At 39.0% G+C, this 12,862-nt stretch overlaps 1 long non-coding RNA gene across 1 annotated transcript; it reads left to right on the plus strand.

The window, feature by feature from the left end:
- The first annotated feature begins 275 nt into the window (after positions 1-275).
- On the plus strand, positions 276-1,853 carry LOC124278364. The gene is made up of 2 exons (XR_006899072.1): positions 276-341; positions 1,611-1,853. It is a non-coding gene; the product is annotated as an uncharacterized LOC124278364 (long non-coding RNA).
- The last annotated feature ends 11,009 nt before the right edge of the window (positions 1,854-12,862 follow it).

Below are 12,862 nucleotides of genomic sequence, written 5' to 3' on the forward strand. Positions count from 1 at the left end.
TAGGGAGTTTAATGATCTAACATCGTTGGACCTATTTAATACTATTCATTCTGTGTGTCGTATCACATGTGATCACCTGAGACATTCAGAAACAGTTTCGTAATTTACACGCCCTGCGTTGTAGAAAGTTATAGTAATCATCAGTGGCACTCTGTGTCGATTGCATGAACAATTATGTGATCAAGCATTTTGTTCCATTTTTCAGATTTCTCACTCACTGTAATGTAAAACAACCCATGGATTCCCGATGAGATGTTACTATGTAGTTACTGTGGTGAGGATATCCCACCAGGGACTCAATGTGTAGAGGGAGAAGAGGCGTATCATGAGGAATGTATCAAGTGAGTATATATTGTCTGTCAGGTACTGCTTCTGGATAGGCTTTCTATTCAGTTCCACTTATATGTGACCTTATTTGGATTAAACGAGTTAACACGTGTTTGTCAAGTATCTGAATATTTCAATCTGCTGTATCTGAGAAAAACCAAAACATCACAGAATAGGGAAGTGTGCACTGAAGCTGTTCCTCCATGATAATATAAATATGTTTCCTTTGTCATAATCTGCGTAAGGCATTATTTAATTAACATAGGATGTAATGAGAAAAACATTCAATATGATCTTCACCATTGACTGGGTGGAAATGTATTCTTTTTTCTACTGTTGTTTCTGAAACTGAGGGACAGACTATAATGATGAAAAAAGTTTGGCTGGAGTTTTGCCATGTTTATTTGCAACGCCAGCTTTATCAGTATTACATTATCACCGTCTTTGAGATGGTGAAGATTTTGAACCTTTGCCTTTTATTTGTTGTCTCATGTTCCACACCTTTGACATCGGTGTGTGAGAATTTATTCTGGAAGCATACTTTCTCCAAGACTGACTCTTATTCTGTTTCAATGCACTTCAAGTACTGTCATTAAGTATAAACAACGTCTTCACTGTTCCAGAAAAGGTCATGCTTTAAGTGCTCCATACAGTTTCATTAAGTACCAATCAGCCCTTCAGCTTCCTTCTTGAAAAGGTGGATGAGCAGCAGGGTTGATAATTTCTAGAATTGTAGGGATGTGATCACTCCCACATATGTCATCATGGACCATCCATTCAAATTCATTATACAAGATGGAGTGCCAAATCGTGGACAGAATATGTTCCAGTGTCTGAATGTAAATATGTGGTTGAATCATCATTATATACTTAGTTTATTCTATGAAATAAATCCCTGAATGGTTTTACCTTTATTATTAGTATAGGCACTTCCCAAAAGCGTGTTCTTCACATTGAGATCAACTATGGTGCTTCCATTTTAGTACGACACGGGATCATGCATAGCCCCCATCTATAGAAATCTTCAAACTGTTGCTCTTCGTCTGGTATTTGCATTGACACTGTGCAGCTTGTATATTCCTTCCTCTTCTGATATTCGACACATGTGGCATATCATGCTTGTTAAGACTGAGTTTTGTGAAGAGATATAAAAACTACATAATGTAAAAGGGTTCATGCTGGAATGACAGATGCTTTTAATATACTCTTCTCTAGTTGGATTCTTGTCTCGCTGTTTCTTCAACCAAGTCTTACATATACAGAAAGCCCTTTGAATGTTTCAGACTCAATATTCCAAGAGGAAAGGAAGCACTCAAGACTTATAGAGATATTTCCACACAGTCCAATGTTTTGTGCATGGCAATACATGTCAACTACATACATGGTCTAGCACAGGAAAACAGGGAACAAACTAAAAGGAAGAAGGAAAAGAGGGCTATAAAAGCAAGGGAATTGTTGAAAAACGCAACTGCACTCCGCAATTCTAATTCAGGGCATCTATTGATTCACTTCGTGGGACGAGAAAAGAAGACACCTTTACTGGGGCATTTGACGAATTTGCTGATGACAAACTTCAGACTTTGATTCAAGATGGAAGCCTGTTCACAGATGTGTACTCAAAACGGCTATTGAGTGATTATGCCACAGATCTAGACAACCTGCAGAAGAAGCAACAGGAAGTACTTCAAGAGATATCAGGAAAACTCGAGGCAAAACCAAAGAACAACTACGTGCTCAGGAGCAGCTGGAAAAGCTAAGATCGAAGGCCAAGGAGACACTGGATGAGGAGTTGCTTGATGCAATACTTCAGCAGAGACAGAAAGTAGTGGATACACTGAAGGAAATTGAAAGTTTGCAGAACATTAAGTTAAAAGAAGAAAAGAAACTTTCTGTGTGTATTGATAAGGCTACTTTAAAGGATACACATCATTATACAGATTTCCTTGTACTGTATGTTGAAGGTGGCGTATATCTCACCACATCTAACTCTAAAACAAAAATAGCTCTGGACGAACGAATCATCACACCATCTGATCAAACTTTGATAAGATTCCTGAAAAACAAAACTCATTTTAGATCAGTGCATTCTGTTGCAAATACATTGCAGGCCTTAACTACACTTCATGAAAGTAGATCCGTTCAATTGAAAGGCTATTTCAAAGGGAAGGATACTGATGAGAAAACAGTTCGTTACATGTTGGATGACCACAGACTTCTTGAATACATTAGTGCATTTACAAAAATACCAGGGGGTGGTGCCTACTTCTTTGGCATTGTAGAGAAGGAGGCTTCCATCAATGGAAGTCCATACAAGTCAAAGTTTATGGAAATTCAACATGTTCCAGTCAGTAATCAGCAGAATGTAGAAGCTAAAATAAAGGAGGGAGTTTCAAAAGGTGTGTTAATCTGTGACTATGATGGACATGAAAACACACAATGACATCGTGGAGGTATTTTTCATTCCATGTTCTCGAGACAACGAACAACCTGATGTTGGTGTGGAGACCCCTGAACATTTTGTAATTCAAGTACACGTCCAGCCTGTCAGTGGCATAGTGTTCTATGACAAACAGGGGCCTTTGGCATACAGAGTGGAAGAAGGCACTGTCAAACCATACTCTGTCAAACAGTGGTTTCATGCGGTCCTCGTGAACAGCGTAGTGAAGTAGATGAACGGATCACAAACAAGTCAGTAAGTTTGCTAACTTTCTGGGTCATTTGTGTTTTGCATTATATATTTTAGTTTCATTACACAAAATTATATACTCTTCAAAATGGAAACTTGACACTGACTTTCCAATTTTAATAATAATACAAGTACTGGTAGACAGGATACAAGCAACAAACGATTATGACACTATGTGGGGATAACAATATTAACTCCCAATACATTTCTAATGTCCCCAACTGAACTCAACACAACTGAGCCCATCTCAGCAACTCCACCTCCAACGCCCAAAGTCAAAACCTCTGAATCACAAACACCAGAACAAATGCCAAAACCAGAGACAGAAACTGCGCGCAGAAAAAGGGAAAAAAAGAGGCTAGAGAGACTAAAGCAACTCGAACAACCGCCAAACACAAAACCAAAGGCCACCTCTCCCTCAGAGGTCCCCATCGAGGTCCATAACTCCTTTGGCCCTCTGGATATGGAGGTAACTCCATCTCCACCAGACACCAATAGGAGTTCATCAAACGCTTTCTCACGTTCACGTGACATGTCACCAGTGGAAGCACCATGAATCCACAAAACATGATCCAATGGAATTGCAGAGGACTTAAGAATAATTATAATGAATTACAGTTATTGATTCAAGACTTCAAACCATCTGCGTTTTGTCTCCAAGAAACCTACCTAAAAAGGACCGATAAATTTGACATCCGTCGGTACAGTTCCTACCACTCCTTTTCTCCTCCCGGTGTAAACGCTACAGGAGGCACTTCTATCCTGGTGAGGCAGGGCATCCTCCATAGCCCTGTTCCACTTAACACCAACCTACAAACTGTTGCTGTCCGCATGACTCTGAACATAGGGTTTACACTATGTTCCCTCTATCTCCCTCCCACCTCAACTGTCCGCCTATCAGATCTTCAGAACTTATACGATCAACTCCCAAAGCCCTGCATAATCATTGGCGACTTCAACGGCCATAACCCCTATGGGGAGTAATGATACAAATAGTAAGGAAAAGATCCTTGAAGAGTTTCTCTCCAATAATGATGTATGCATCTTCAACGATTGATCAAACACCTACCTCCATCCTGCCACTGGATCATACTCTGCTCTCGATCTATCACTTACAGATTCTAATCTTTTAAATGAGTTTGAATGGTCGGTCCATGACGACCTTTGTGGAAGCGACCACTTCCCAACAATTCTTACTCCTATCAACCCCACGGATGAACCACCATCAACAAGATGGAATTTTACTAAGGCCAATTGGCCTTTATTCCAAACCCTATGTTCAGAAAAACTTAAGCCGGACAACTTCAGGAATGTTCCTGACCCCATGGAACTATTTTCAGACGTCCTAAATGCCATCGGAGACAAAAGTATTCCTAAGTCCTCTGCAAACCCGCACATACGCAAACCATGGTTTGATACAAACTGCAAACAAGCTAGGAAAAATAGGAAGAAGGCGGAAAAATATTTCCGACAACATCCTACAGTGCATTACCTGAATGCTGTTAAAATGACAAATGCCAGGGCAAAACGTACCTTCAAACAAACTAAACGCCGCTGATGGAGGAAATATGTGTCCAAAATCAACTCCCGCACACCCATGTCAAAGGTGTGGAACATGATTCAAAAGATCAAGGGCAAAGGGTCAAAATCAGGAGTTCACCACCTGAAAGATGGTGACTCCCTTCTAACAAATAAATCTGAAATTGCAAACAAACTTGGCGAAACTTTGGCAAACCACTCCTCCTCATCAAATTATAACCCTCAGTTCCAGAAATATCAAACCCAACAAGAAAAGAAACCAGTCAATTTTAACTCTGATAATGGGAGGATTACAACAAAACGTTTTCCCGCCATGAATTACGTACTGCCCTAGGACAGGCTCACGACACTGCGGCAGGAGCTGATGAAATCCATTATCAGCTTCTGAAACACCTCCCTGACATAGGCTTGGAAACACTCCTAAATATATTTGATGACATCTGGACATCCGGACACTTCCCCCCTTCGTGGCACAATGCCATCATCATCCCTATACCAAAACCCGGTCGCGACCATACTGACCCCTCAAACTACCATCCTATATCACTAACTAGCTGCGTTTGCAAAACCATGGAGCGCATGGTCAACAATCTATTAATCTGGTACTTGGAGACCAATAACCTCCTCAGTGACCTCCAATGTGGTTTCCGAAAAAACCGAAGTACCATTGACCATCTGGTGCGTCTGGAAGCATTCATCAAAAACTCCATTGTCAACAAACAACATGCAGTATCTATCTTTTTCGACTTAGAAAAAGCATATGATACAACATGGAAACATGGTATCTAAAAGATTTTACACGAGTTTGGATTGAGGGGTAGACTACCTCAATTCATATCTCGGTTTCTAAATAACAGACAATTCCAAGTTCGGGTGGGTTCCACACTGTCTGACTACTTCCACCAAGATCAGGGCGTCCCCCAAGGCAGCATCCTGTCTGTCACACTTTTTAGCATCAAAATTAACAGCCTCACTAACGTTCTGAACAGTTGCGTTGATGGGTCCCTTTTCGTCGATGACTTCAATATTTCATGTCGTGGTAAGAACATGCACGCAATAGAAAGGCAGCTACAACTCTGCCTTAACAAAATCCAAAAATGGGCCAATGAAAATGGTTTTAAGTTTTCAAAATCCAAAACAAATTGTATTCACTTTTGTCGTAAATACAAACCACACAAGGATCCAGACCTAACTTTAGATGGTACTCCCATCAAAGTAGTAGAAGAGGCCAAATTCCTTGGACTCATATTCGACTGCCACCTGACATTCTTACCACACATAAAATATTTGAAAACAAAGTGCTTGAAGGCTCTAGACTTGCTAAAAGTAGTTTCAAATACAGAGTGGGGAGGGATCAGAACCACCCTCCTTCACTTGTACAGATCATTAGTCCGCAGTAAACTAGATTATGGCTCCATTGTCTACGGTGGAGCCTGCAAAAGCAATTTAGAAAAATTAGACTCTATCCACCACCAAGGACTGAGGTTCTGCCTGGGAGCTTTTAGGACCTCTCCGGTAGACAGTCTATATGCGGAGGCCAATGAACCTTCCCTTGAACAACGCCGCATTAAACTCTCACTGCAGTATATCACTAAATTACGTTCAAATGAGTCCAATCCAGCATACAATTGTGTTTTCAACCCGCTCTATGAAAACTTATTTCCTAAACTGCCAAGCCTGGTTCCACCACTTGGAATCAGGATCAAACCACACATATCTGCAGCTAAAATTGATCTCAACATCATTGCACCATACCGACTTCTGTCCTCACCACCATGGCAAATGGTGAAACCACAGGTCGATCTTACCCTCATCAAACTCCAAAAAATCTGAAACAAATCAAAAGTCAACAGGAATACAACCAGTTACGTTCAGTATAACACTCACAGATCCATCTTCACAGACGGATCCAAGGACGATGGCCAAGTTGCCAGCGCTACAGTCATTGGAGCCAAGACTGTCTCCTCTAGGATCCCCGACAACAGTTCCATTTTCACCGCTGAAGCCAAAGCTATCTTCTCAGCTCTGACCTACATTCAACAGCAAAATCAGTCCAAAAACTTCATCGTATTTACAGATTCATTATCCTGCCTTCAAGCACTTCTAAACGTGACTTCAAGTCACCCAATCATCCTGGACATATTAGAACTGTACAACGACCTTTCTACTAGCCAATATGACATCATCCTCTGCTGGTTGCCGGGTCACGTCGGCATAGCAGGTAACACTAAGGCCGATGCTGCAGCAAAGCAGCTCTTGAAAAGCCCCTATCTCCACTGCTAATCCCGTACAGTGATTTCAAACCCACTATCAAAAGCTATACTCGGGACTTGATGCAAAAAAGGTGGGACACTCAAGTAGGAAGAAACAAACTCCATGAATTGAAGCCAACAATCGGTTATACCTACTTGGGTTGTCAGTCAAGACGTGATGAAGTAATTTTACGACGATGTCGTATTGGCCACAGCCGGTTTACACATGACTATCTGCTAAAAACGGATGGGGATGGACCCCCCATATGTCTCTCCTGCGATGAGGCTCTCACCGTCAAGCATATTCTGCTTGACTGTGTGGATTTTGCATCTGCAAGGGACTCGCATTATCACGCAACCAATCTGAAAGATCTGTTCTCCAGCGTGAGCGCTCATCTGATACTAAACTACCTGAGGGAAGTCGATCTATATCATAAAATGTAACTGTGTAATGTCAATAACGAATGTACCTGCTTTTCAATCTAGTTCTATGACATTCTCTGTTCTAAAATGACAACGTAATGAATGTATGTCTTTGAAACGAAACCACTTTGTACTTACAATGTATATTAATGCAGACTTGTTCTCGTCACTATATGGCTTGAATAATGCCGATGTGACGTAAAGCCCAACTCAACTAATGTCCCAAACTGGATCTCCTGGAAACCACCCGAAACCTGTACTGAGGCAAGTGAGTAACATATGAAATGTTCTGCCTCTCATACTGCAATGATAAAGTTGTCAAAGTGTAATGGTGGATTTCTCAGTACAAGTCTCAACTCCCGCTGCGTTTATGCGAATCGGGTGTCTTTTGCATTACCATTCGCTAACATACTTGATTGTCATTGGGTTGTATTTGAGTCAGTAACAATAATCCAATAGCATGATTTTAGCAATGTCAAGTTTCTTTATATTTTGAAAGCTAAATGTTCTTGTTGTGTCATGGAAGGCCAACTTAGATACAATAATTACATGTCAATGAAAGGTAGTGAAATCACTAGATATCCTATAATTTCTCTTAGAACTAGTATGTAACCAAAGAATATTATTATATAATATATAAACCTACACCAAGACAACATAAAACGGGCTGTGGATCGCAAACAGTGAGTGAGTTAGTATTTAACGAAAAACGAAAACAATTTATACAATATAAATGACAACATTTTAAAGAGTAAAATCTGTTGACGATGGACAGTAAAATCCTAGAGTATCACAGATATGAATATAGAACTAGAATGTAAATCTAAAACATTTTGATTGAAGAAGACAGTTCAATATAAAACGCGGGCTATAGATCGCCAACAACTGAAGGTAGATCACCATACTTGAGACCATGGGGACTTACAGTACTTTGGCTTCCTGCATGGACCCTAGCTGGATTTAAACTACCCCTTCAGCTGTTAGTGATTGTACGCAAGGTTAGCAATTGATCCAAAATGTACATAGATATTGGTTTACATTACTATTCTTTGATTGATATGGGCTTACATACCCACTCAGGTGGACTTCAACCCCATAGAGGACATGGCCACTAACAATCTCAGTTAATAATCACATTCTACCGTTTTGTAAAATATTTAACTATAAACTATCAAAATTTATGGATTAATTGATTCTATTTCTTTTGAAAAGTATCATATTAAATGAGAATTAACTTTTTGTTAAAAAGCTCCTGGACTATTTTGACATTGAAATATTTATTCTTTGTTACGGAACAATTCATACAGTCAACCAGTAGCAAGATCATGATATTTCTATGAAAAGTGGATGTTGGCAGGGAATATTTTAATGGCCCGAAGCAAAGAGAAGGAATCAGGAAATATGACGAACTGTCTATTTTTAGATTGACATTTTATATATCTTAGAGCTGTTAATATGGCTACTGATTTGGCAGTAAATATTGAGCTGTTAATTGATAATCTTGGACATATGGTCCCGAGTCAGTCCAACGACAGTAGCTGTGCTACCATCTTTAGAGCCATCAGTAAGTATAGCTTTATAAGTATCGTAGCTTTTTCGAAATTGGTAATAGAAGCGACAAAACCCTTTCCACATTCATAAGAAATCTCTGTGTTGATTTTACAATTGTGACTACCGGTATATCATGAGAAGATATTTGTTTCAGTATTACAGCTGTATGACGTTGTTTGTAAACAAATTGGGTCACAACCAGACAATCCAGTGATTGTAACCATGCCATACGATGACAGAGCATTTGTTTATGAATCACTATGAAATAGTGATGATACCAGGTGTTCGCGAAAAGGTGAGCGTATCCTGCCCCTCAGGTGGCACGCGCCATAACCATATGCTAAGTCGAGTCATTTGTTCACCTGAAATAATTCGGAAACGTATGGTATAAGTCAAAATATGGAGTTGCATCGGGCATCATTTTTGTCACTGATGCATCGGGCAATTTAGAAATGTATTCCATTTATATATACTACCATAAAACTTCTTGAAAGCTTTACTGAGGCCTTGAATGTTGTAACCTTGATCAAACAACTTCTGAGCAAGAGTGGCATGACGCTCTTTGAAATTTTGATAAAAAGAGCACGCTTGATTGTACCTCAAAAGTTGTGAAATGTAAATACCAAAGGCTGGAGCTGTTGGAATATTGCTCGACATGAAAGAGAAGTTGACTATATTTGGAAAGTTCATCCCTTTTGTCATAAAGCTTTGTGGAGATTTTTTTTGTCACTCTGAATCTTTGTGCATACATCTAAATATGAAACAGATGTGGCGGTAAAACTATTGCTGGTACATTAGTTGATTTGTTTCTGATCTACCTGTTGCCTTATAAGTTGCCACGGAGATGGCGGAATTTTGGCAGTAGAAATGTCAGGTTTTATTCTTATTCCAAGGGGAGGAATAAGATATTGTTTCTTATATACAAATCCTCATATAAAGAACTAAAAACACAGTCAAAGGCTGGATTATGTGTGGTAAAAGGTCAAGTGGTGATATATAAAAAAGTATACCTAAGAATTTGTCTTCTTTTACAACTAATATAGGAGTGTCATCTAAAACTAAATTTGGATCTCGAGAGGTTTGTTATGCTACAGAAGAGGAAACATTTTGTTTTTAACTTTGAAAATTTAAATCCATTTCCAAACAATATTTTATGAAATCTATTTAGACATAACTGTAACTGCCGTTCGATAGTATTCATATTTTTCCCACAACATGAAATGTTAAAATCATCCACAAAAAGTGATCCATCAATGGAATCATTTTAAGACCTCAGAGAGACTATTTATTCTAATACTGAATAATGTGACAGATAAAATACTGCCTTGTGGAACACCCTGAACCCTGATTATTATGATCAGACAGGGTAGAACCCACGAGGACTTGAATTGACCTGCCTGTTAAAAACTTGGATATGAACTGAGAGAGACGGCCTCATAGTCCAAAATCATGTTAAATATTTTATGATGTCTTTGTTTCCATGTAGTGTACATCGGATGCCTTATCTAAGTGAAAAGATAGACACTGCATGTTTGTTATTGTTAATTGCATGTTTTATAATAGCTCTAAATTTCATTTAAAACCGAACGCGTAGCGTGAGGTTTTAAATGAACAATTTAGAGCTATATACCTCTGATTTTCCCACACAGTAGTTTATCTCCATTCTACCATGACAATTTTATGAACAATTTCAGGTGGAGCTCTTTCTTTGGTTACGAGTCAATACGTAAAGCGGCCTCGCATTCCAATCTCAAGTGGCATCGACCGAAACGGGGTGACTGATGGCAAACCGTCAATGACTAACAAACTCCAGATTCAGTAATAACAAATCACGTTTTGTTTTTTCAATGCATCAATCACCAATCATTAACTGATAAGTTGGAAAACATATATCAAATAAGTTTTAAAAGCTTGGTTCACATTTGAAAATTCCACCGTAGACCCTTTCCCCACCAGAATAATGGCAGCAACCTCATGGCCTTGACCTTTTCTCGGAAGTCATTGTTTACATTTACGTGCAAATTTGGAAAGATGCGGCAGGAGAGCCTCTGACAGTCTGCGCAAGGTAAACCTGATTGTATGACTGAGATAGTCTTTGATATCTAATTACTGGTACTGGTACAAAATTTAAGAGTAGAGTCGCTTTTGCTGTAACGAGAAGTCCCTGTTGTACCGAATTTAGATACTGTTGAATTTTGCGCCCTGTCAACTTGACGATTTCACGCACCTCTACGTCTGCGTGCGACAGCTGTGGTGACTCTTACACACTCATGTGTGTACTTTGTGCTCAAATTCGATTCTACGGATATTTTTTTCTAAATTTTGGAAAGTGTTTTGTGACCTAGTGGCTTCTGAATCGGATTCGCTGTCATGTTAGCGAGTCTGTTGACAAAGAGCCAGATTTGTGGTGATATTTCCGAAAAGGATGGATCAGGACATGAGGGTGTACCTCTGGCATAAACACGGTAAGGTAATTAATTATACTTTAATAGACTACTTTAGATCAAGCAGTGTAATGGATAAGAGGGATCATGACTAAACTAAAAATAGATTTTTCGACGATATTATATTTTAGAAAAAATATGTTGGGCTAAACAGAACGGTTTTGCAGATTCTGTAATTGTCTTTACTACCGCTAAATTTGAAACAGTACAAATTTCAAAATATCATTTTGTTTGAATTGATAACCCAACTGTTTATTTATGTGGACGGAAGGCATTAAATTTTCTTCGGCGTTCGATGTTAATGCATCCTCCTTTATAGGATCAAGATCAGTGGCGATATCTTTGACGAAAGCTGATAATAAATTTAACCCGGAAATTATGTAGCAGTCTATTGCTGGATCTATTCTGACATAACATAGAATCAACGTAAACATATTTGTTTTGCTGATTTTTTCCGGAAAGCGGACGATGTTTTGATCTTCTTCGACTGAATATTTGTTTCCTTGCTTTCGAAGTACTTTTGTATGTATAAACACCTATTGCTGTGGATTTACGCAAGTAGTGAGTCGAGCCTGTCATTGCTTAATCCATCTTTAATGACATATGTGTAATTTCCGACAGCAAAATCGCCGTAGTGACAAAAGTAGTGCATTACCGTAAACCATGTATGATTGCGCACGGAAAATCAGAGACCTGTATGACGTGATTATATACCTCTGAATGACTTTAATTAACCAATCACAATCCAGTGTTTACTGAAGTCATGGTAGAATAATTGTCAGTCACAATGTTTAAAGTTTTGAGTGTTGGTTGTGGGTCACAGTTTGAGTCATATATGTTCAGTGGCAACAGTATTTTAGCGGCACGCCTTTATGATAGCGCTCCAGAGTTACCTCCCTTGACCGGATGTTTATGTGTCATCGTCATGTCGTATGTTCAACATGTTTCGAGAAAGATCTAAGTGTTTAATGATACAGCCATGCTTTGCTGGAAAGTTCGAGAATCTGTGTCAATATATATAATGGCTGGCTGTTGTGTGGTGCGATTAAAAAGACTGATACACGGACTAACATACGGAATTACATGGATCTTTCACTGGAGTTGCCCATCGTTTTTGCCTTCGTCACAACGCCATCGTCTGACCCTGACACTTCGTGCCTGACTGCTTTTATTTGTAAACAAGCTCCATTTACAACATCTGATCTCATTGTGATTACCAAGACTCTGGTGAGTTAAAATTTTATATATGCGACCCATAACTTTAGATTTGTGACTCAATTGCATTGTATTAGAAATCTGTATTGTGATTCATTGTACAGGTTGGTGAAACCTACTGATCGGCCTATAAAAGGCCGAACGGGATATTATAGGCCATTCTGCCTATTTTGCTATAGGCCAATCGGGCTATATTTGACCATTATTATTATTATTATTTCACAAACTATCAATTTCCGCACGAAATGGTTTTATATGATCATAGAGATGAATAGTTAATGGACCTCCTCAGCTTGAAAAAAGTAAGTTTTTGGACAAAATGGAAATTTATATCATGTTCAGGAAAAGATGTTTCATTTAAGAACACAATTTTGCACAGTTTCGTTTTGAAAACTAAATATCTATGTCATTAATTTTCAGTGAAA

The sequence above is a fragment of the Haliotis rubra genome, unplaced genomic scaffold, assembly GCF_003918875.1.
Source record: "Haliotis rubra isolate DU_JTF1 unplaced genomic scaffold, ASM391887v1 Scf2353, whole genome shotgun sequence".
Classification (NCBI taxonomy): Eukaryota; Metazoa; Mollusca; class Gastropoda; order Lepetellida; family Haliotidae; genus Haliotis; species Haliotis rubra.